The sequence below is a fragment of the Micromys minutus genome, assembly GCF_963924665.1.
Source record: "Micromys minutus genome assembly, chromosome: 17".
Classification (NCBI taxonomy): domain Eukaryota; kingdom Metazoa; phylum Chordata; class Mammalia; order Rodentia; family Muridae; genus Micromys; species Micromys minutus.
The window spans coordinates 4,656,009-4,680,088 of NC_137952.1; the positions used below are offsets into that span (position 1 = coordinate 4,656,009).

Here is a 24,080-nt window from a genome sequence, read left to right on the forward strand (position 1 = left end):
AAGGTTTCTATAAACATGGTAGAGCATGTGTCCTTGTTATATGTTGAAGCATTTTTGGGGTATATGCTCAGGAGTGGAGTGGCTGGGTTTTCAGTACTATGTTCAATTATCTCAGGAACTGCCAGGTTGATTTCCAGAGTGGTTGTACCAGTTTACAACCCCACCAACAATGGAGGAGTGTTCCTCTTTCTCCATATCCTTGCTAGCATCTGCTGTCACCTGAGATTTTGATCTTAGCCATTCTAAATGGTGTGAGGTAGAATCTCAGGGTTGTTTTCATTTGCATTTCCCTGATGACTAAGAATTTTGAGCACTTCCTTAGATGCTTTTCAGCCATTCTATGTTCCCCAGTTGAGAATTTTTTGTTTAGCTCTGTACCCCACTTTTAACAGGATTATTTAATTTTCTATAGTCTAGCTTTCTCACTTCTTTGTCTATATTGGATACCAGCTCTCTGTCACATGTAGAACTGGTAAAGATCCTTTCCCAATCTGTAGGCTGCCTGTTGTGTCTTCCTAACAGTGTTTAGCCTTACAGTAGCTTTGCAATTTCATAAGGTCCCATCTGTTGATTCTTGATCTTACAGCATAAGCCATTGTTCTGTTCAGAAAACTTTCCCCTGTGCCTATGTGTTCTAAGCTCTTCCCCATGTTTTCTTCTAATAGTTTCAGTGTACCTGGTTTTATGTGGAGATCTTTGATCCACTTGGACTTGTGCTTTTGTACAAGGGGATGAGAAGAGATCGATGCATTCTTCTGCATGCTGCCAGTTGAACCAGCATCATTTGTTGAAGAGGCTGTCCTTTTCCCATTGAATGTTTTTAGCTCCTTTGTCAAAGATCAAGTGACCATAGGTGTGTGGGTTCATTTATGGGTCCTCAATTCTGTTCCATTGATCGACTTGCCTATCTCTCTACCAATTCCATGCAGTTTTCATCACAATTGCTTTGTAATACAGCTTGAGATTAGGGGAGATGATTCTCTCAGAAGTGTTTTTTATTCTTGAGAACTGATTTCATTATTCTAGCTTTTTTGTTATTACAGATGAATTTACAAATTGCTTTTTCCAACTCTGTGAAGAATTGAGTTGGAATTTTGATGGGAATTACATTGAATCTGTACATTGATTTAGGAAAGATGGCCAATTTTACAATGTTGGTCCGGCCAATCCATGAGCATGGGAGATCTTTCCATCTTCTGAGATCTCCTTCAAATTCCTTCTTCAGAGTCTTGAAGTTTTTGTCGTACAGATCCTTCACATTCTTAGTTAGGGACACCCCCAGGTATTTTATAACCTTTTGTGACTATTGTGAAGGGTGTTGATTCTCTAATTTATTTCTCAGCCTATTTATCCTTTGAGTAGAGGAAGGCTTTTGATTTGTTTGAGTTCATTGTATAGCCAGCCACTTTGCTGAAGTTGTTTATTAGTTTTAAAAGTTCTCTGGTGGAATTTTTGGGGTCACTTAAGTATACTATCATATCATCTGCAAATAGTGATATTTTGACTGCTTCCTTTCCAATGTGAATCCCTTTGATTTCTTTTTGTCATCTAATTGCTGTGGCCAGGACTTCCAGTACTATCTTGAATAGATAGGGAGACAGTTGGCAGCCTTGTCTAGTCCCTTATTTTAATGAGAGTGCTTCAAGTTTCTCTGCATTTAGTTTGATGTTGACTACTTGTTTGCCATATATTGCTTTTACTATGTTTAGCTATGGGTCTTGGATTCCTGATCTTTCCAAGACTTTTATCATGAAGGGGTGTTGAATTTTGTCAAATGCTTTCTCAGCATCTAGTGAGAGGATTGTGTGTTTTTTTTTTTCCTTTGAGTTTGTCTATATGGTTGATTACATTGATGGATTTCCATATGATGAACCATCCTTGCATTTCTGGTATAAAGCCTACTTGATCATGGTGGATGATTGTTTGAAGTGTTCTTGGATTCAGTTTGCAAGAATTTTATTGAGTACTTTTGCTATGATGTTCATGAGAGAAATTGTTCTGAAGTTCTCTTTCTCTGTAGTGTCTTTGTGCAGTTTAGGTATGAGAGTAATTGTGGCTTCTAAGACTGAGTTTGGTAGTGTTCCTTCTGTTTCTATTTTGTTGAATAATTTAGAGATTATATATTAGCTCTTCTCTAAAGGTCTGATAGAATTCTCCACTAAACCCATCTGGTGCTAGGCTTTTTTTGGTTGGGAGGCTTTTGATGACTGCTTCTGTTTCTTTAGGAGTTATGGAACTGTTTAGATGGTTTATCTGATACTCATTTAACTTTGGTATCTGTTATATGGCTAGAAATTTATTCACTTTCTCCAGATATTCCAGTTTTGTTGAGTATAGGCTTTTGTAATAGGACTTGATAATTTCTTGAATTTTCTCAATTTCTGTTCTTATGTCTCCCCTTTCATTTCTGATTTTGTTAATTTGGATATTCATTTTTTGTGCCCTATAATTAGTTGGGTTAAGGGCTTATCAATCTTGTTGATTTTAAAAAAAAAAGCTCTTGGTTTTGTTGATTTTTTTGTACAGTTTTTTTAAAATCTCTATTTGGTTGGTTTCTGCTCTGAGTTTGATAATTTCCTGCCATCAACTTTCCTTGGGTGGGGTGTATCTGCTTCTATTTGTTCTATAGGTTTCAGCTGTGCTGCCATGCTGCTAGTATATGCTCTCTCCAGTTTCTTTTTGGAGGCACTCAGAGCTATAGCTATAAGTTTTCCTCTCAGTACTGCATTCATTGCATCCTATAAATTTGGGTATGTAGTGTTGTAATTTTTGTTAAATTTTTAAAAATCCTGATTTCCTTTTTTATTTCTTCCTTGACAAAGCTATTATTGAGCAGAGCATTGTTCAAGTTCCATGTGTATGTGGGCATTTTGTTATTTTTATTGCTAATAAAGACTAGCCTTAGTCGATAGTGACTTGATAGAATGCAGGGGGGGGGGTGGTATTTTGATCTTCCTGTATCTGTTGAGGCTTGTTTTGTGACCAACTATATTGTCAGTTTTGGAGAAGGTGCTGTGAGGTGCTGAGAAGAAAGTATATTCTTTTGTTTTTGGATGAAATGTCCTGTAGATATCTGTTATTTCCCGTTGGTTCATAACCTCTGCCAGTTTTGCTGTGTCTCTGTTCAGTTTCTGTCTCCATCATCCATCCACTGATGAGAGTGGGGTGTTGAAGTCTCCTACTATTATTGTGTGTGGTGTAGTATGTGCTTTGAACTTTAGTAGGATTTCTCTTAATAATGTGTGTGCCCTTGTATTTGGAGTATACATGTTCAAGACTGAGAGTTCATCTTGATAGATTTTTCCTGTGATAAGTAAAAAGTATCCTTCCTTATCTTTTTTGATAACTTTTAGTTGAAAATCTATTGTATTTGATATTAGAATACCCACTCCAGCTTGTTTCCTGGGCCCTTTTGCTTGGAAGTTTTTTCCCAGCCTTTTACTCTGAGGTTGTGTCTGTTTTTGTCTCTGAGATGAGTTTCCTGTAGGCGGTAAATTGCTGGATCCTGTTTACATATCCAGTCTGATAGCCTATGTCTTTTTATTGGGAAATTAAGTACATTTATGTTAAGAGAAATTATGGAATAGTGATTTTTGTTTTCTGTTATTTTTGTTCTTAGCAGTAGACTTATGTTTGTGTGTTTTTTCTCCTTTTGTTTTTTTTTTTGTGTGATTATTTTTTTGCTTTTCCTTGGGTGTAGTTTCCTTCCTTGTGTTGGGTTTTTCCATTTATAATTTTTGTAGGGCTGTATTTGTGAACAGATATTGTGTAAATTTGGTTTTGTCCTGGATTATCTTGGTTTCTCCATCTATGGTGATTGAGAGTTTTGCTTGATATAGTAACCTGGGCTGGCATTTGTGTTCTATTAGCGTCTATATGACTTCTGTCCAGAATCTTCTAGCTTTCATAGTCTCTATTGAGAAGTCTGGTGTAATTCTGATTGGTCTGCCTTTATAAGTTACTTGTCCTTTTTTCCTTACAGCTTTTAGGATCCTTTCTTTATTTCAAATGTTCGGTGTTTTGACTCTTATGTGTCAGGATGAGTTTCTTTACTACTCCAATTTATTTGGAGTTCTGTAGGCTTCCTATATGTTCATGGTCATTTCGTTGTTAAGGGCTGGAAGTTTTCTTCTATGATTTTGTTGAAGATATTTTCTGTGTCCTTTAGCTGATAGTCTTCATTCTCTTCTACACGTATTATTCTTAGGTTTGGTCTTCTCATTATGTCCTGGATCTCCTGGAAATTTGGGTTAGGAACTTTTGGGGTTTTATCTTCTCTGACTGTTTTGTCTATGTTTTCTATGTTGTCTTTGGCCCCTGATATCCTCTCTTCCATCTCTTGTTATCTGTTGGCGATGCTTGCATTTGTATCTCCTGATTTCTTTCTTTTCTTTTTTTTTTTTTTTGATTTTTCATCTCCAGGGTTGACTGTTTTGTGTTTTTTTTTTTTTTTTGTTTCAAGTTCTAAAATATCAAGATTACCAAGTTTGACTATTATATCCAGTAAAATTATCAATTAAAGTTGGAGAAATAAAATGTATCTTCTTTTCAATAAACCAGTGCTGCAGAGGATACTAGAAGTAACACTTTGTCTGAAGAGAAAACACATTCAAGATGTCACTGAGCAGTTAACAACAATACCAAAGGGGTTGATAAAAAAAAGATGTAAAAATATAACATATTAAGAAAATGACAAGGTTACATCCTGACAGCATAGTAATGAATATTTTCAGTTCTCCGATGTAAAGGCACTAAGTGATTGAATTACAAAAACAGAACAAACAAAACACAGAATCAGACTTTTTACTGCCTCCAAGAAACATGCATTACCATCAAAGATAGATACCAACTTAGGGCAAAATGAGAAGATTATTTTTTAAAAATGAAAGGAAACAAGTTATTATAGCTATTTTAATATCTGCCTAAGCAGATTTCCAAATAGTCAGATGAGATAATAAAGGCCACTTCATACTCATTAAGGCAATACTCCACCAGAAGGCTTTTACAATTATAAACATATATGCACCAAATATGATGTAATCAGTTTCATAAATAATATGAGGTAGAACACCCCTTAATAAGTCTAATACAGTAATAATGGTTAGCTTCAGTAATTTACTATTACCAGTAAATGAGTTGTCCAGATTAGAAAAAAAAATAAACAAACAAAACAGAAAATATTATAGTTAAAAACACCATAACCAGATATTTGGACCTAAGTTATATCTTCAAAACATTATATTTAAACACTGAATAATACACTTGTTTTCCTGGTATAATACAATATAATAGAAACTGGCTGAAATAGTACATGCTAACAGACAGTATGATCCACAAACAGGGTAGGAGCAGACAGGGAAGGGTAGAGACCACAGCTTACACCAGGAGTCTTTCAGTAGATTGCTGAATGGACTGGATCTGCTGCTTTAGTTGAGAGCCTTCTTTGATGGTAACAAAACAGGCGGTGACCAGCCTGGAGACTTCACAAGTCTGTTCTAAAGCCTGTTTGGTGTGCACAAACACCTAGGGAACATTCTTGTCTTCACATAGTAGAGGAAGGTAAAGGATGATTTTCATAGGCTCAGCATCTGCTGCCATCACAATGAATTCAGAGATGCCTCTGTTGAGGGTTTTGGTGGCTTCATTGGCTCCTTTCCAAAGCTGCTTGTAGTTGAACCACTGTTGAACAAGGTCCAGCAGCTTCTTGGTGAGGTGAGCATCTGCAAGGGGATAGGCCTTTGGATTCACATCAGCCTCTGTCATGGCTGCAGTGCTCTGGCCTCGCCCAGACTCAATTACAGCCCGCTCAGACAGACTGAAACACCTCGCAGAAGAAGGAGCCATAAGACACATTCTTATTAACAACTCATGGAACTCATTCCAAAATAGAACACCTATTAGGATGTAAAGCCAATTGCTATAAATGTGAAAAGTTTTAAATAACTTACTATTTTCTATTGGTGCACCATGGAATAAAGCTATGTATGAACAGGAAGAAAAACCACAAAAGGCACAGAGATTCATGAAGATAAAACCACACACTTTTAAATGATGAATGGTTACTAAAGAAACTAAGAGGGATTAAAGAAAATCATACAGTTGAAAGCAAATGTAAATACAATACACCCAATCAATTTTAAAAAAGGAAATTACTTTTAAGAGGAAAGTTTATAACATTATTGCTACATAAAAATGAGAGAGAACCCACATAATTAAATTAATAATGTACTATAAGGCCATGGAAAAAATAATAACAAGAGAAATCACATGCTGTGGGTATGAAGAAATAATGTGAGAAAGTAATGCAATGGGTAAAATTAAAAGAATCAAGAAGTGATGACTGTTCCTTGAAGAGGTAAACAAGACTGACAAATGCTTAGACAAATTAACTAAAATAGAGGTAAAACCCAAATTAACAAAATGAGAGGCAAGGAAGGATTGCCATATATCAATTAAATTTTACAAAATTATGGGGATATACTGTTTAAAATTACACCTTAATAAATTAGAAAACTTAAAAGATTTGAATGAATTTTTAGATCATATGACCTACCTGAATTAAAATAACACAAGTTAAATTCACGAAAAAATTCTACCATATTTTTAAGGAAGGATATATCAATATTACTCAAATTAAGATTAAAAAGAGAAAAAATGATTTTTTTCAAATTATTTTTAAACAAACAGTATGGCCTCAACATCGAAAAGTAGATAGAGGTACAACAAAAATAGGGAATTGCTCACCGGTCTTCCTGATAACTATAGGTGTAAAAAGTATGAATAATGTACTTGCAAACTGACCTAAGATCGTATCAAACAATCATTTATCCTGTCCAGCATGGCTTTATTCCAGTGATGCATGTATGTGTCAATATATGTAAATAAATGAATATATTTCTACTCATAAATGAAATTAAAATAGAAAGCACACAAATAGTTTGTTAGATACAGTAAAAACCTCTAGCAAAACCCAGTATCCCATTAAGATGAAAGTCACAGGGTGACTAAGGATGGATTGAGCATACCTGAGAATAATAAAACCTATATATAATAAATCTATCACCAATGTTATGCAGAAGAGAAAGAACCTCAAAGCATTTCTAGTAAGTTTAAGAACATGACAAGGTGATTACTCTCTGTACTCCTACTGAGTACAGTTCTTCAGTATTTGCCATAACTATAAGGCAAGGAACAGACTTAAAAGAGATAAGACAGAGAAATGGTAATACCAACTCTCTCTCTTAGCAGATAATCCAATGTATAAAGGCCTTAAAGACTACTCCAAAATTCTCTTAGAGTTGCTAAGCACTTTCAGAAAAGCGAAAGGATCAAACATGAATAGAAAGTAGATGCTTTCCTGCATACAATGATGAATGCACTCAAACAATCTCATTCACAGTACCTGTTCCACACATACAATGTTTGTGAATACATACAAATAAAAATACTATTGAGTAATTTTAACCATGAAGATTGTGGTCTTCAAAGTGGAGAGCTGCATGTAGAAGAATCCAAATAGATCCCTGCTCAGTAACCTGTACAAAATTCTACGTAAATGGACCAAAGACCTCAGTATAAAACTATATACACAGAACCAGACAGAATACAAAGTAAGGAATAGCTTTGAATTCATTTGTTCAAAAGGAATGACTTGTTGAAGAGCACATCAAAAACACAGGAATGAAGATCAACAATAAATAAATGTGACCTCATGAAACTAAAAAGCTTCTTGTGGCAAAGGGCATCATCATTCAAAGTGGCAGCCTACAGATGGGGAAATTTTTTCCCAGTTTCACAACTGATAGAGAAATGATAAATAAACTATATAATGAAGCATAAAACTATATCAATAAAATGAATAAACCAATTAAAATAAGGTACATATCTAAAGAGAATTCTCAAAAGTTGAAACTCAAATAGCTAAGAAACACTTCAATATTCAGTATCCTTAGTCATCAGGCTAATGCAAATCAAAACTACTTTGAGATTTCATCTTACAGCTGTCAGAATTGCTAAGTTCCACAGTACTAGTGACAGCTCATGCTGTCAAGAACACAAAGTAAGAGGAACTCCCATCTTTTGCTGATTGGACTGCAAACTTGTACAGCAACTGTGGATATCAGTGCGAAATTCCTCTGGAAAATAGGAATTGATTTACTTCGAGAGCCAGCTTTATCATTCTTGGGCATATACCTAAGGCACCTTCTTAGCCCCAGGCATCTGCTGAACCATGTTTATTGTTGCTTTATTCATAATATCCAGAATATAGTTGAATTGCTAAAGCAAATATTGTACATTTGTATAATGGGATATTGCTCATCAATTCGAAAATGAAATGATGGAACCTTTTTAGATAAATGGATGGAACTAGGAAAAAAATACATTCCTGAGTGAGGTAACCCAGACCCCAAAAAGGCACATATAGCATGTACTAATTTATCTGTGGATATTTAGCTGCTCAGTCCATGACAAGTGTGCTAAAATCTTGTCCCAGAGCCACAGAGATTAGGTATAAAGTAACAGACTAGGTGTAGGGATAGAGCTCCTTAGAAAGTGGGAATAGAAACAATAGGTATAATTATGTAGACTGGGGAGTAGAATGGGAGAGAAGAGGGAGATAATGGAGGGGACAGAGGTAGGGCAGCTAAAATCAAGGCTCATTTCAATGGTAGTATAGAAACCAAATAGAGGAGGAGCTTCCCAAAATATATAAACATATGAAGACAATCTAAGTGAAATTACAAAATTTCAGGAATTACAGAAATCCAACTGTACGTCTCTTCACAAAATGAAGCTTCCAGGACAGGGAATGAATGAGTTACATTTAGTTTAGTTATTGGTCATAGGGGTCTCGTGAAAACTTCCAAAAATCCCAGGCTATGCCAGAGCTGCAGGTTGCTCTCTACACACAGATGGCAAGGACCTATTTCTGGAGACAGAACTTACACAACTCATGTAGTAGAAAGAAGTCGAAGTGGTGCCTACGCAGAACCTTTACTCCTACCTGCTTCCAATCTTGGTACCATAAGGTACTATCAAGGTTACCAAAGGAGGAAGTTAAACACCAACCCAGCTACAAACTCTTTGACCTACAATCTTGTCCTGCCTGTGAGATATGCTAGTGCAAAAGTAAAAGAGATTGTGGGGATAACCAATAAATATCTAAATTGATTTTAAGACTCATTCCAGGAGAGTAAACCTATACCTGACACTGCTTAGGCGACCAAGAACCCAAGAGACCTAGGGGAAAGCAAAATACTATTACTCTTCTAAAGAAACATAAAAATACAATGAGTTCTAATGACATTACGCTATACTCATAGATTGCTGCGTTGTTCAAACATCTCCAGGGAAGCTTGTGAATACGGGAAATGGGAACAAATACAAAGGCTACAAACAGACAATATGCAAAGAGTGAGAGACCTCAGAATACTCAGGTCTAAGTGTGATGTCTCCATCAAATTCCACCTCCAGGCTCAAGAAACTCCACAGGAGAGAAGACAGAAAGAGAGTAAAAGTTAGAGGAAGTAGGGAATATGGAGGATGAGTCTATGTCAAACATGGCAGTACTGACGTGGGGACGGAGTGACAGAGACTGAGGCAGCATGCGCAGACCTGCAAAGGTCTGCATCAGACGGCATCTCAGAGCTGAAAGAAGTGGATACACACGTTCATGCCTAACCCAGAAACTCTTCCATTTGATGACCACTTGCAAATGAAAATTTAGTCTTCCCTAAACGAGTCTCACAGGGGAAACAAACTACTCATAATGGAAGGCTGCATAGGCAACAGCAGATGCCAAATTCAATGGCATTTTGGGAGTCCCTTGTCTCATAATGCCATGTGGTTTTCTCAACCCCTCAAATTTAACTTAGTTTTTATTTTGATATTTATTTGTTTTTGCCCTACAGGGTCTTTGCATGTGTACTATAGCTCTACTTTTGTGTTTTTATGGGATTCCTGAGCATGTGAACTAGAGTGTCTTTTCCTTCTGTTTATTTGATTTTTTTTTTCATTTTCTGTTCTGTTTGGTTTTATCTTATTATATTTTATTATTTCCCAAGGTGATTATTTGTGTTCAGAGAAGAGACAGAATAGGGATGGCTTCAGAGGAGAAGGGAAGTGAGGACAGATGACAGGAATAGAGGGAAAGGAAATAGTAATTAGAGTATATTGGATGAAAAATATGTATTTCAATAAAAGAAAATAGAAATAAAAAATAGCCATATTTATTCTATATCATACTAATAAAAAGAAAGTAAATGAAATAAAAAGACATGTGTTTTTATGGAGTGTTTTTAGAGAATTTGTCTGTGTGTAAACACCTATGTGTGTGCAAATGCACATATGTGTGTGAGTGGTATGTGAGTGGTGTGTGTGGGGGGGGATTGGTGTGTGTGGTGTATACTTTTTGCACATGTTTGGAGTAGGTGTGTACTTGCTTATGTATAGACAAGTGACTACTGTTAAGTCTCTTCCACTATTCTTTCCATTTTATTTTGAGTCTCTCACTGTACCTGGAACTTGATATTTTGAGTGTACGACTTCATATCTACCTCTTTTCTGCCCTACCTCTCTCCCAGCATCCAACGCCAGAGGTACAGGCATGTGATGTTATGCCTAGTTTTTATGAGTTATGAAAATCTGAACTCACATACTCATATTGTCACAAAAAACTTTACCCACAGAGCTATCATCCAGCCTCTACAGAAATTTGAATGCTGAGACTATTTAGAGTTGTCTTTAATTTGGCCTTTTGAACCCAGACTTAGAACAGATGAATTATAATTAGGTGTGTTTAAAGCAAGACTCTTCATTCACCAAGAGCACGTGAAATACTTGTCTCTTGTGACTGTAGATGGTCTTAGACACATCATGATTCCAGGCTGCATTTTAAATATCTCTGCACCTCTTTCCCCCTTCCATATATCTTATGCTGTGTTTTCCTGTTACCCAAAGTGAAACAAGCTTTATGTCTACTCCCTAAAAAATTCACGTAAAGAATCTGACTATAAATCTGCACTCTGCTGAAAATGTGATGTTTCTTTTGTACATTTATAGCCTACTAGAATGCATTGTGTCTGTTTAGTGAGTGCTGGGACTCTTTAAGTCTAGCTGTGAAAGTGTTCAACAAACAAAATAAGACACCCCTTTGTTATTAGCAGTTAAAATGTGAGCTCACTCAAAGAAGAACTTGAATATGACTTTGGAGGTGGGACTTTGGAGGTGGGACTTTGGAGGTGGGAGTCTCGTTGAATAATTGTCCTTAGGTTATGATGGATATATGGTGACAGGTACAATTTATGGGAATCCTGCCCATCCTTGCTTTCCTTGGCATCAAGCTTTACTACATAGTCATTGGTTCTGCTTACAAATGTGCCACAAAATGCCAGCTTCCCAGCTGTAGATGAAGTTTAATCAAGTAGCATGGGTTTTCTGGCAAGGAATCACATCCAAACACCTTCTAGGTCTTTGTGATGGAGCTCAAAAACAAACATAGCTTTAGCGCACACCTTTAATCCCCCTGGCTGGAATATAGACATACCCCTAGTCACACCTTCAAGCCCAAACAACAAAAGTTAATTTGTAAAAGAATACAATCATGTTTGAAGGTAATATCTAATTTTGGGACAGACAAAGTGACAAATCAGAGAAAAAAAGATAGTATATGTTCACCTGTCATGAGAACAGCATAGGGAAGAGAGTCTACTTAAGAGCTGTGGAGGGAGAAGATGGTGGTGGTGGTCGTGTGTGTGTGTGTATGTTTGTGTGTGTCAGTTTTGCTGGGACAGTTTTACAGAGACAACAAGCTATGTACAGGTAATGACAGAACAAGCCAGAGAATATGAAAGAACCAGAAGAGTAGAACACATTTCCAATATTAGTTTGAGTTCAGGCAGAGTAATTCAGTCAGAAACCGAGAGAAGCCAATTTGAATCACTCAGCTTGGAGAGCAAGTTGAATCCATCCGTTTGGGCCAGAACAGTTGAATTGAATCATCTAGCATGAGTTCAGAAAAATACTAGAAAGGGTGAGTTTTTTTCAGTAATAAACCTCAGAGGTTGAAACATTCTAGGCCTAAGTTAGTAGATGAAGGATGAAAGATTGTACTGAGGCTAGAAGCTTGTAGGCCTAGTCCTAGGGAGAGTTAGAGCAAAGATAGAAATGTTCTTGGCACAGCTGAAGCCATGTATCATAAAGCTTGGGTATGACCCTCATCTAATCCATTCCTCTGAGGAAATAAAGCCAACAGAGTTCAGGAAGAACTGGAAAGGGTGAGATTATTCCGCAGTAAGCCTCTGAGATGGCAATTACATATGACAAATAAAAGATACATTTACTTCTGGTGCCCGACATGACTGGTGAAGGAGAAAGCCCACCAGCATTGCAGAAAACAGAAGACATCTGACAGAAATGTTGCAGAGGACAGAAGACATCTGACGAAAATTCACAGAGGAGAAATTTGCTAGAGATCATCTCCAGAGGAAGCATCAGTCAGCACTCTTTAGCTTTCAAATCTGCCCCTCCCTTTGACTGAATGACCAGTTCTTTAGTATTATTGGTGTTGTAGTTCTGAGTATGAAACATAGCAGACAGTTGGTAGGCTCAAGTGCGTATGTGTGTGTGGCAGAATATGCATATGTTTAGTCTATCTTTCTGGAGAACCATAAATAATTCAACAGTGGTTCATCCATTAAAAAAAAAAAAAAACGCAAAGTTAGGCTAGATATGCTAAGAGTGTAACCTCTGTTATCCCCTTAGTAAATAGAGATACTTGCTACAAATTTATGAAACGTATAAAAGTTAGAATGGACTCTCTACACGGGAGCTAAATTCCAGCAATAAAGACCTATAATTTATCCCTAGAGACTTGAACGATGCCATGATATGGGAAACTAACTCTACTGAATACAAGAGGAGCCTGGCTCTGGGGTGCTTTTCTTCTTCTATATGTGTCCTGCACAGGTTAGCACTGATAAAATTCATCTGTGGTGGTTTGATGAAACCTGCCAGATGGCTGGCTGACTTCCATCTACTGAATGTCTTTCTGAAGATAACCATGCAGGTTGGCTCTCCTGAAGAAGTTTGCCATCTTCTGTTACGCCATCATATTTTCTCCCTATGACCCGGAACAGCTGTGCTTTTACCAATTACACCATTTCTTCCTGATAAATTAAAAACAAGTCTAATTAAATGCTATAATGACACTATCAATATATGTTGTGGAGGCAGAACTTTGATGTAATTAGTTATTGATATAGCAAAGCAGGTTTTTGTTTCAGAAAGGAGGCTGGGTTGTTGGCTGACTCTTGGATTCTTGAAAGACACACAGTCACAGGTGGATTTACACAAGTGATTGTTGTTATCTCCCCCTCCCGCAGAAGGACTTTCTCTTTGTTAATATGGTTCACAGGAGAAATATAATGTCATTCTGAAATATTTAAACCATTTCTCATTACTATCAATAAGGCCTACAGAAACAAAATAGGTATTTTTTGATAGCCTTAGGAATAAATAATTCCGTGGGAAGGGCATTGAATTGTGAAGTTAATAGAAATTGATGATGGTTTAATCAAAATCTTTCCAGCTTGGATATAGTCTTGTCCTGAGGGAGTTGTGGTTGTAACAGCTCTTGGAAAAGTGTAGCTATCAGCTAATATTAATTTTGTATCTTTCCTTGCTGGTACTCATTATACAAAATACTCAGTAATTGTTCACAGAAGGAATGCCTGAGTGTTTAGGACAATTATATCAAGCAGACCAACAGAAGTTAACACAGAATATTATTAAAATAAAGACAAATAATAAATCTACGCACATAAATATAAACATGTTATTACTGACCAAAAATTGAAATTGCTAAAATATATGCATGTACAAAATTAACACAGTAAAATTGGGCCACCATGTCCCTTAGGATATGAAACAAATATCTAGCAGTCACATATTTTGAGTCTTAGTGACAATATTAACATGCTAATAAGGATAAAGAAAATTAATTCAACTCATATATAAATGTAATATTATACAAATAATTGCTTTGCTATCAAGAAAGTATAATTGTTTAGCATTGCAAGCACATAGTTTAATCAAGTAGAAGAACTCTTGAAAGGTTACATATAAATTATGTTTCTCTAGGAATCAGTGAAAACAATCTTGAGTCACCCAATTAGAAACAAAGGTTAAGACCATTTAATGGGCCGTCTACAGGGAAAAAGGCAACCTTCACTGTTGTACCTTCTTAATAATTAGGTCTGGCTGTCAGAAGCACTGCTATTCCTGTTTGCAACAAATAGAATGTTTTCTTCACTCTAATATCACTGCCTTAGTGGATGCAAAGGTATGTCTCTGTCTCTAGAACCTATTAGATCATACACATACTGTCTTAGGGTTTTACTGCTGTGAACAGAAACCATGACCAGAGAAACTATTATAAGGACAACATGGAATTGGGGCTGGCATACAAGTTCAGAGGTTCAGTCCGTTATGATCAAGGTGGATACATGACAGCATTCAGGCAGGCATGGTGCAGGAGGAGATGAGTTCTACATCTTCATCTGAAGGCTGCTAGCAGAATACTGCTTTCCAGGGAGCTAGGATGAGGCTCTTAAAGCCCAACCTACAGTGACAGAGCATTTCCAACAAGGCCAGACCTTTTAAAAGTACCACTCCCTGGGCTGAGCATAAAGAAACCATCACAGTACATGCATGTGAGTGGAAGCACATTTCTGTGATTTCATAATGTGGGTTAAAGAGGATACATGCTCCTTAATCCTACTTTGTAAGAGTTGACACAACAGCAGAAAGTGACCAGGGCATAAGCATTGCTGATACATGTCAACAGGTCAGAAGCAGCACACATAGAATTTTTATAGCACTCAGGAGATTTGTGTGCTCTGAACTGTCTCAAATATTTTAAAATAAAATAGAGTGCTCATTAACTTACACATTTCAAATTTATCAAGTTATTCATAATCTTTTCATATGAGAACAAATTTTTATTCTTGCAAGGAAGACGTTACAAGATGATGTAATATATAAGAAATTCCTGAATTGCATAGTACAAGAAACTCATATAGACATATTCTGCCTTTAGTGACAATTTCTTATTGAATGCACCTTTTATTAATCATTTTATTTGATTACATTTCAAATGTTTTCCCCCTTCCTGGTCTGCCTTTCACAAAGCCCCCTATCCCATTAACTTCCCTTTTGCCTCCAGGAAAGTGCTCTTCCACCCACCCCTCACTTCCACCTCACCCCTCTAGCAACCCCTTTAATGGAAAAAAAGGTACTGGATATATCCCATTGGTTTGAAAAGACATTATTTATTATAAAAATTTAAATGAATTAGATATATTACTTAAATAGATAACAAAGGGCAAAATCTGAAAGACCACTTATTGGTGCAGGGTATATTTTGTAGATGAAAAATAAATCTATTCAGGAAAACAAAGATTTCTCCCTAGAGATAATTCAGGGTATACCTCAAAGTCTGTGGAGAAATTGCAATAAGAAAGGCTTTGTTACAAGTTTCAAATTTTCAAAGATATTTCTAGTTCAGTTCTATAGAATTGCTTGGAGGCAAAGAGATCAGCAAAATCACAGGACTTTATTCTAATTTATGCTAATTTCTTCTGCAAACTTCAACTTTATGCTAATGTTCTTCCATATAATCTCACAGACATTTTTTTTTTCTATTTGGGGGGAAAGTTTTAAAATATTAAACAATGTGGGTTTTTCCATCTCTCCTGATAATTCTATCCTCTTGAACTTTCTTATCCATACAGTGAGGACATGCTTGCTAATGTCAATCTCTTTCCTAGTTTTTGTTTAATGCACAGAAGTAATTGAGATAGTACCAAGAAGAGAAAAAAAATGTTTTCAGTAATATACTAAGACAGAGGAAGACAGTTCATGTCCTCTATGGCTCTTCGTCACCCACACACCCACTCTTTCAGTACATGACTATCTTTCATCAGACAGATTCACCAAGTCAAAGTAAGAAGAAGTAATGTTCCCTGAAAGGGCTGCTCATAAAGTTCAGTGAGTCTTTCCAAAGCTTTGGATGAGTTACCCAGAAGGCATAAAGATTACTCTAATGCTGAGCATTGTCCTTAAGAAACAAAGAAAGCCTGTAATAGGGACATGTAGAGAAATGTAAGTGTGTCACTAGGACAAGTTGTGGAGCAGAGACTGAAGGAAAGCCATCCAGAGTCTGTCCCACCTGGTGATCCATCCCATATGCAGCCACCAAACCCAGACATTATTGCAGATGGCAAGAAGTGCTTACTGACAAGAGTCCGATATAGAAGTCTTCTGAGAGGATCTGCCAGAGTCTGGCAAATATAGAGGTGGATGATCACAGCCAACCATTGGTTTGAGCACAGGGACTCCAATGGCAGAGTTAAAGAAAGGACTGAAGGAGCTGAAGGGGTTCGCAACCAATAGGAAGAACAACAATATCAACCAACTAGACCCCCTACAGTTACCAGGGACTAAACCATCAACCAAATAGTATACATGGAGCAAACTATGACTCCAGCTGCATATGTAGCAGAGAATGGCCTTATAGGGCATCAATGGGAGAAGAGGTCCTTGGTCCTGTGAAGGCTCGATGCCTCAGTGTAGGGGAATTCCAGGTTGAGGAGGCTGGTGGGAATAGGTGGGTGAGTGTGGGAGCATCCTCAGAGAAGCATAGTGTGAGAGATTAGATGGGGGATTTCTGGAGAGGAAACAGGGAAAAGGGACAACATTGGAAAAGTAGATAAATCAAATATCCAATTAAGAAAAAAAAGAGTATCACTCAGACCAACTGTTTTATCTGATGATCAAAAAGCTTAACAGAATTAACAAGGTTCTTTTAGATATTTATATGGGAAAATGGATAGAGAGAGGAGATTGACTGTTCAAATAAAAGAGATAAAGACAAGGGACTACAGCTAAACACAAGAATGTGCATGAAAAGTGACACCAGTATCTGAATCAGGGGCATCCTGTGACGACACTACATGATAGCATCCTATGGAAATATCCAGTGAAATTTGTGGCACCATCCTGGCAAGGATATCTGAGGTCAAGATTCAGACAAGGGGAACCCAACTGCAAGCCTCTACTAATAAAAAACCCTAGAATTAAATTATTTAAGGCAAGTGGTCTTGCCCACTCTGTTCATTGTAAGGGTGAGAAGGATAAAAGGGTAAAGCCAAGACCTATTTGTGGTCTTGTTAAGTTGGTGAATGTTCTCTTCCACCAATTAAAAGTACTTATTTGTTCTGCAATGTATAAGAAACACGGAAATTCTTTCCTTCTTGGAAAAACCTCTTTTGTGTCTGCTCTCAACTGATAAAACAAAACCAACCAACCAAACAAACAAACAAATATATTCTTATACTTAGCAAAATTTTACTTCCCAAGGTCCCATGCCTCTTTTTGTTTCTCATGGCCCAACAACAAGGCCATGAAACATACAATGTTCAGTAAAATGATGCTAAGAAACAGAGCTCCCACCTTGACTCTATAGGCCTAAATAAATCCTAGCTAGAACTTTGATGCTTGTTTAGAGAGAAAAGATTAGAAAATTCAAACAAGGCGAGACTTCAAGAATTGATGAATCCTTGAAACATGCACTTCTATAGGAAGCAACAACAAAAGCTTCAAATATTTATTTGTGTAACTGAATTGTGAGAGGAGATAGTACCTACACAGAGTGATGGAGGGAGTAACTCTCATGTTCTTTGCTATTAGGTACAGCGATTTAAATGTATCTATAGGACATCTATAGGGTTGAAGATTTTGTGTGAATAATTATAAATATAATTTATGTCTTTTGTATGTTTTATAAGAGAAACATATAATTTTATCATACTTTTATGAAGAGAAACATATCAAATGACCTTTATGAGAGACATGATTAGTAATTGCCTGGTTTCAGTGACTCTATTGCCAGTTATCATTGTTAGTCTCTTTGTTTTCTACTTTATTTAATAATTCTATGAAATATACATTGAAGAGTTTCTAAGTGGATAAACTAAAATATCAAATAAGCAATACCATATTATTCTCAAGAAGAAAATGTGCACTTTGAAGATAACAAAAACATTGAAGCATTTACACATTTTAGAAACAAAGAAAATGTACATTTGGCTATTCTTCTAGCAGAAGTATTAGTTTTGTCAGCAGGATTTCTCTTGATATTATCGTCGAAGGTCCTTCCAGAATGGACTGACACTTTTCTGCTGCCTGCCTCTCATTTCCTTTCCCTACCAAGCATATACACAAACCCCCCTTTTAAGGAAACCATGTTCAAATGTGTTTGCACTAAAACACCTTTATTGGAAAAAATTCTAATTCTACCACAATGCCTTTGCCTTATATCCCAACTGAATAAGATAAATAAAAAAAAAAAATAACAAAATCCCATGATGTCAATGAGTATATAAAATGCTATGATCTGAGGAAAATAGAGAAAATTCCCATCTTTTTGTAGAACTTGACTCTATTTTTATTCCGTTATTAATTTTCAGGAAGTATTTTATAGTTTTTAAAGTAATAAATGGGTTAATCCATAGGAATGATTATTTCACTTACACAAAAACCACATTTCTGGTTTGAGTTCAGAACTTATGAACTTTTACAATGTTGTACTAATCCAATCTCTTTTTACAGGAGACAAAAATCTTTCTGTTTCCATGTAGGTTTGCCCTGCTTGTTAAAAAAAACACTTTAAAGGCATTTTCCTTGCTCTAATATTTATGGGATGCCCAGGACTACAAACCACTGAGCAATGTCATGCCTGAGATACGAGGATAAACAAAATTCCTTTCCCCAAGGAGCCAAAGTTCTTACAGAAAAGATAAGACTTGTCCACATGTAAAGATAATAAAAGCAGAAAATGATAAATTTCATAAGAGAGGTTCAGATAAATTGTTATGACTGTGAAAAGCTAGAGAGATTTAGGACATAACAAGGTTTTAGAGCAAATATAAGTTGTTCCCTTAAAAATGTAAATACAAAATATGTCTGTTTTTTAGTGTCTTGAATACATGAGACTCCCTCAAGTTCTTTTATTGTCTTTTTGCTCTAGAGTCCCATGATGCTCCGATGATGCCTTTAAGTGATATAAAATTTGCTATGAGTTTGAGAAAGTCTTCCCAAATTTAAGCAAGACCAAAATAATGAGAAATTATCATTGTGCTATAACTGGAAAATACAACTTTAACATGCTGGGGTAGTCTATGCTTTGACAGGATGTAGCACACATTATCAAAGCTATTGTTTTACATGTAAAGTAATATTTAAGATTGATAAAGAGAGATAAGAAAATAACTTTTTGGAAAATTGGACTGCAAATCTTCCTTGCAAATCCAACTACGCTGCAAGAAAACTTGTATAATCCAGTTGCAAGATTTTCTTTGCTGAACGATGATCATGAAAATTTTATAGTTTTTTATTTGCTTGTAGAACTTGAGGACTCATCTTACTTGGTGTTTAAAAACTATAAAAGCAGTGGGTAATTGTTTTCTATTTTGTCTTTTCTTTATTTGATATTTTCTTTATGTACATTTCAAATGTTAATCCCTTTTCTGGTTTCCCCTATTGAAACCAAATCACATTCCACCTTTCCCTGCCTCTATGAGGGTGCTCCCACACCCACCCACTCCCTCCTGCCTTCCCACCCTGGAATTTCCCTACACTGGGGCATCAAGTCTTCACAGTACCAAGGGCCCGTTCTCTCACTGATTCCCTACAAGGCCATCCTCTACTACATATGCAGCTGGAGCCATGGTTTGCTCCATGCGTACTCTCTGGTTGGTGATTAAGTTCCTGGGAGCTCTGGGGGGTGGTCTGGCTGGTTGATATTGTTTACTTCCTATGGGGTTGCAAACCCCTTCAGCTTTTTCAGTCCTGTCTTTATCTCCTCCACTGGGGACCCCATTCTCAGTCCAATAGTTGGCTGAGAGCATCAGCCTCTGTATTTGTCAGGCTCTGGCAGAGCTTCTCAGGAGACAGCTATATCAGGCTCCTGTCAGCATGCACTTTTTGGCATCTGTAATAGTGTCTGGGTTTGGTGACTGTGAATGGGATGAATCCCCATGTAAAGCAGTTTCTGGATGGCCTTTCCTTTCAGTCTCTGCTCCAAACTTTGACTCTATAGTTCTCCTATGAGTATTTTGTTCCCCCTTCTAAAAAGGACTTAAGCTTCCACACTTTGGTTTTCCTTCTTCTTGAGATTCATGTGGTTTCTGATTTGTATCTAGTGGATTCCAAGCTTTGGGCTACTATCTACTTATCAGTGAGTCCGTACCATATGTGTTCTATTGTGATTGGGTACCTCATACAGAATGATATTTTCTAGTTCCATCCATTTGCCTAAGAATTTCATAAAGTCATTGTTTTTATTATCTATGTAGTTATCTATTGTGTAAATTTTCAATATCCATTACTCTGTTGAAGGACATCTTGGTTCTTTCCAGCTTTGGGATATTATAAATAAGGCTGCTACGAACATAGTGGAGCATGTGTCCTTGTTATATATTGGAACATCTTTTGGATATATGCCCAGGAGTGGTATACTTGGGTCCTCAGGTACTACGTCCAATTTTCTGAGGAGCCACCAGACTGATTTCCAGAGTGGTTATACCAGCTTGCAATCCCACCAACAATGGAAAAGTGTTCTTCTTTCTCCACATTCTTGCCAGCATCTGCTGTCATCTGTGTTCTTGATCTTCACCATTCTGATTGGTGTGAGTTTTAATCTCAGGGTTGTTTTAATTTGCATTTCCCTGATGACTAAAGATGCTCAACATTTCTTCAGGTGTTTCTCAGCCATTTGATATTTCTCAGTTGAGAATTTCTTATTTAGCTCTGTACCCCATTTTTTTAAAATAAGGTTATTTAGTTTTCTGGAGTCTAAGTTTTTGAGTTATTTTATATATTGGATATTAGTCCTCTATCATATAGTTTTTCGAATCTGTTGGTTGCTGTTTTTTTTTTTTTTTTTTTTTTTTTTTTTTTTTTTTCTATTGACAGTGTCCTTTGCCTGACAGTATCTTTACTATATAATGTCACATTTGTTGATTGTTGATCTTACAGCATAAGTCATTGGTGTTCTGTTCAGGAAATGTTCCCCAGCACTCATGTGTTCAAGGCTCTTCCCTGCTTTCTCTTCTATAAGTTTCAATGTCTCAGGTTTTATGTGGGTGTCTTTAATCCACTTGGTCTTGAGCTTTGTATAGAGTGATTTGAATGGATCAATTTTCATTCTTCTACATGGTGACCTTCAGTTGAACCAACAATATTTGATGTAAATGTTCTCTTTTGTTTTAATGGATGGTTTTAGCTCCTTTGTCAAAGATCAAGTGATTATATCTGTATGGGTTCATTTCTGGGTCTTCAGTTCTCTTCCATTGAAATATCTGCCTTTCTCAGTACCAATACCATACAGGTTTTTTGTTTGTTTTGGTTTTTTTCTTTGTTTTTGTTTTTGTCACTATTGCTCTGTAATACAGCTTGAGGTTAGGGATGGTGATTCCACCAGAAGTTCTTTTATTGTTGAGAATAGTTTTCACTATTCTGTGTTTTATGTTATTCCAAATGAATTTGCAAATTTCGAACTCTATGAAGAATTGAGTTGGAAGTTTGATGGGGATTGCATTGAATCTGTAGATTGCTTTTGGTAAGATGGCCATTTTTACTATATTAATCCTGCCAATCCAACAGAAGACAGGTGGTGTGATTAGTTCTGATGGGCCATGAGTGTCTGCCTGACCCAGGTCTTACTGTGCTCTCTTTTAATTCCTATTAATGGTTTTTAAAATGAATTTCTTTTCCTGCACAGAACCTGAACATAAAACTCAAGTTTGCCTTCCCTAATTTTTGTTTAGGAGCCCACAGTTCAAATTTACCCAGATACAGATAGAAGGAGCTCAAAAATCACCAGTATTCTCAGCAAACAGACCCTCCGAGTTATGTCTTTTTCAGGTTCTAATGATGGCAGATGTCTAGTTAAAAAGCAGGTTGGCCTTCTTTACTCTTGCTATATTCTGATTAACTGAAAGGAGATATATGATCACCACAGCAAAACCAATCACAATAGTGGGCGTTCCTTTGTTTTTAAGCTGGGCCTGGGTTTTATATTCTCCATTGGAATATTGGACTCATTTCCCATCTCTAGTTTATTGGTTGAGAATTGGTAAATTTAGTGGACAATCAGAAGTAGAAAACATTTTTTTTTTTTTTTTTTTTTTTTTTTTTTTTTTTTACGGAAAAGCTCCAGAGGCCCAAGGAACTATTTATTAACATAGAGTTATTAGGAACTTTAGAATATTTCATGCTGAAAGCATTATAAAATGAATATATTTGTATACATGTGTCTGTGTGTACAGACAGTTGTGGAAAATAAAAATTTATATTTGAGAGTAATATTTTGAAAAGAACTATAATAAATTTATTACATGCATATCCTCATAAAAAGGTTCAAGTTCAATAGTACACCTGGGTTTTGATACATATGCATGGAAATATTATTCATGTGTAATCTATAAAATTTTCAATATTAATAATTTTATCACTCTATTTTTATTTTGCATGAGTTTTCTTGCCATTCTAAAATTATTAACTATAATTAAAATAATATGTACCAATTGGTGTGCTCGTCTTTGGAGGAGACTATTTCGAACATTCTCAGCATTCTTATTACCCTGTAGTTCTTTATGTAGGGTTAATATCTCTTGGCTTTCCTCTGTTCACGTTACTATGTTTACTGTTAGCCTTGTTCAAATCATTTATAGGCAGACATGTTGGTGAGACTTAATGTGTGTAAATACTGATATTCACAGGAGGCACAATATCAGTAAGATCTTTGACTCTCTGACTCTTACAATCCTTCTGCTCTGTATTTTGGAATGATGTACAATTTTATGTGGGTATTTTGTACTGTATACATATTCTTTGGAGTAGGTTTCATGTCTATGTATTTTTATTGGTTGTGATTATTTTGTTATGGGATCTGTCTCAAGAAAGAGCATGTGGAAAAATTTGAAAGGAGGAAGGAAAGTGGGATATAATTATTTTAGTGTCTGAAAACTGAAAGAAATAATTTAAAGAATGTAGGTAACAATCCAATATTATGTAGTTGGATCAAACCAAGTAACAGTTACTAAGCTATCATCTTAAGGAAAATATTTTTTTCTCAGTTAATTTACATGAATAAAACCAACTCAAATAGAACAGTTAACTTATTCCAGTTCATTCCTAAAGCATGTTGAGTAGAAGATGGTTTATATTAAGTTGTACTACCAAGTATCCAGTAGCCAACCCTCTAGGAAAAAAGAAAAGTAATACTCCTGTCCTTTGACTTTCTGCCATAAACTCAGTTTATATTTTATCATTTTCCTTTTCATAAGTTTCTATAATGATAAAATAAGAATTGTGACCATAATAACAACAGACACTTTATTTTCTGTTGGTTAGTCACCATGTTTGAGTTATAAGAATATTTGTAGTGCTATCCAATTCTATCTACACAATGTTCACATTCATTTATTTACTGATCAAGTGATACTCATTCAGAGAGTATTAAAAATGGGCTGAAAATTTATTATTATTATTATTATTATTGTTGTTGTTGTTGTTGTTATCTTGGAAGGGGTACCCAAGAAAAGGTAGGCATAAAGGAAAAGAGAATGGGTTATTCCAAAAATAAGATGTGTTCCCTAGTATACCAGGCTTTTGGTGTTCAGAGTACTAAGAACCCAGCCTTACTCCAGGTAAATGCTAAATGTGAACAGATGTAGCTACTGATTGCTACAGAAAGCATTTGAATGGAAGAGGGACTGTGCACACTTGGGAAAACAAAATACTGAGCATGGCAGGACCTCTGATTTAGGAAACAATCAGGGAACTCAAATTTTGCTTTCAACATCAAGATTATACATTTTCTCTATTTCCTTAGAAAATTGGACATAGTACTACCTGAAGATCCAGTTATTCCACTTCTGGGCATATACCCCAGAGACACACCAATACACAACAAAGACACATAGAATAGAAGATCCAGAAATGAGCCCTCACATATA

General features: G+C 36.1%; 1 pseudogene across 1 annotated transcript; it reads right to left on the bottom strand.

The window, feature by feature from the left end:
- Positions 1 to 5,376: 5,376 nt before the first annotated feature.
- On the bottom strand, positions 5,377 to 5,763 carry LOC308431993 (NHP2-like protein 1; annotated as a pseudogene). Its single transcript has one exon. The product of its transcript is annotated as an NHP2-like protein 1 (transcript).
- Positions 5,764 to 24,080: the final 18,317 nt, after the last annotated feature.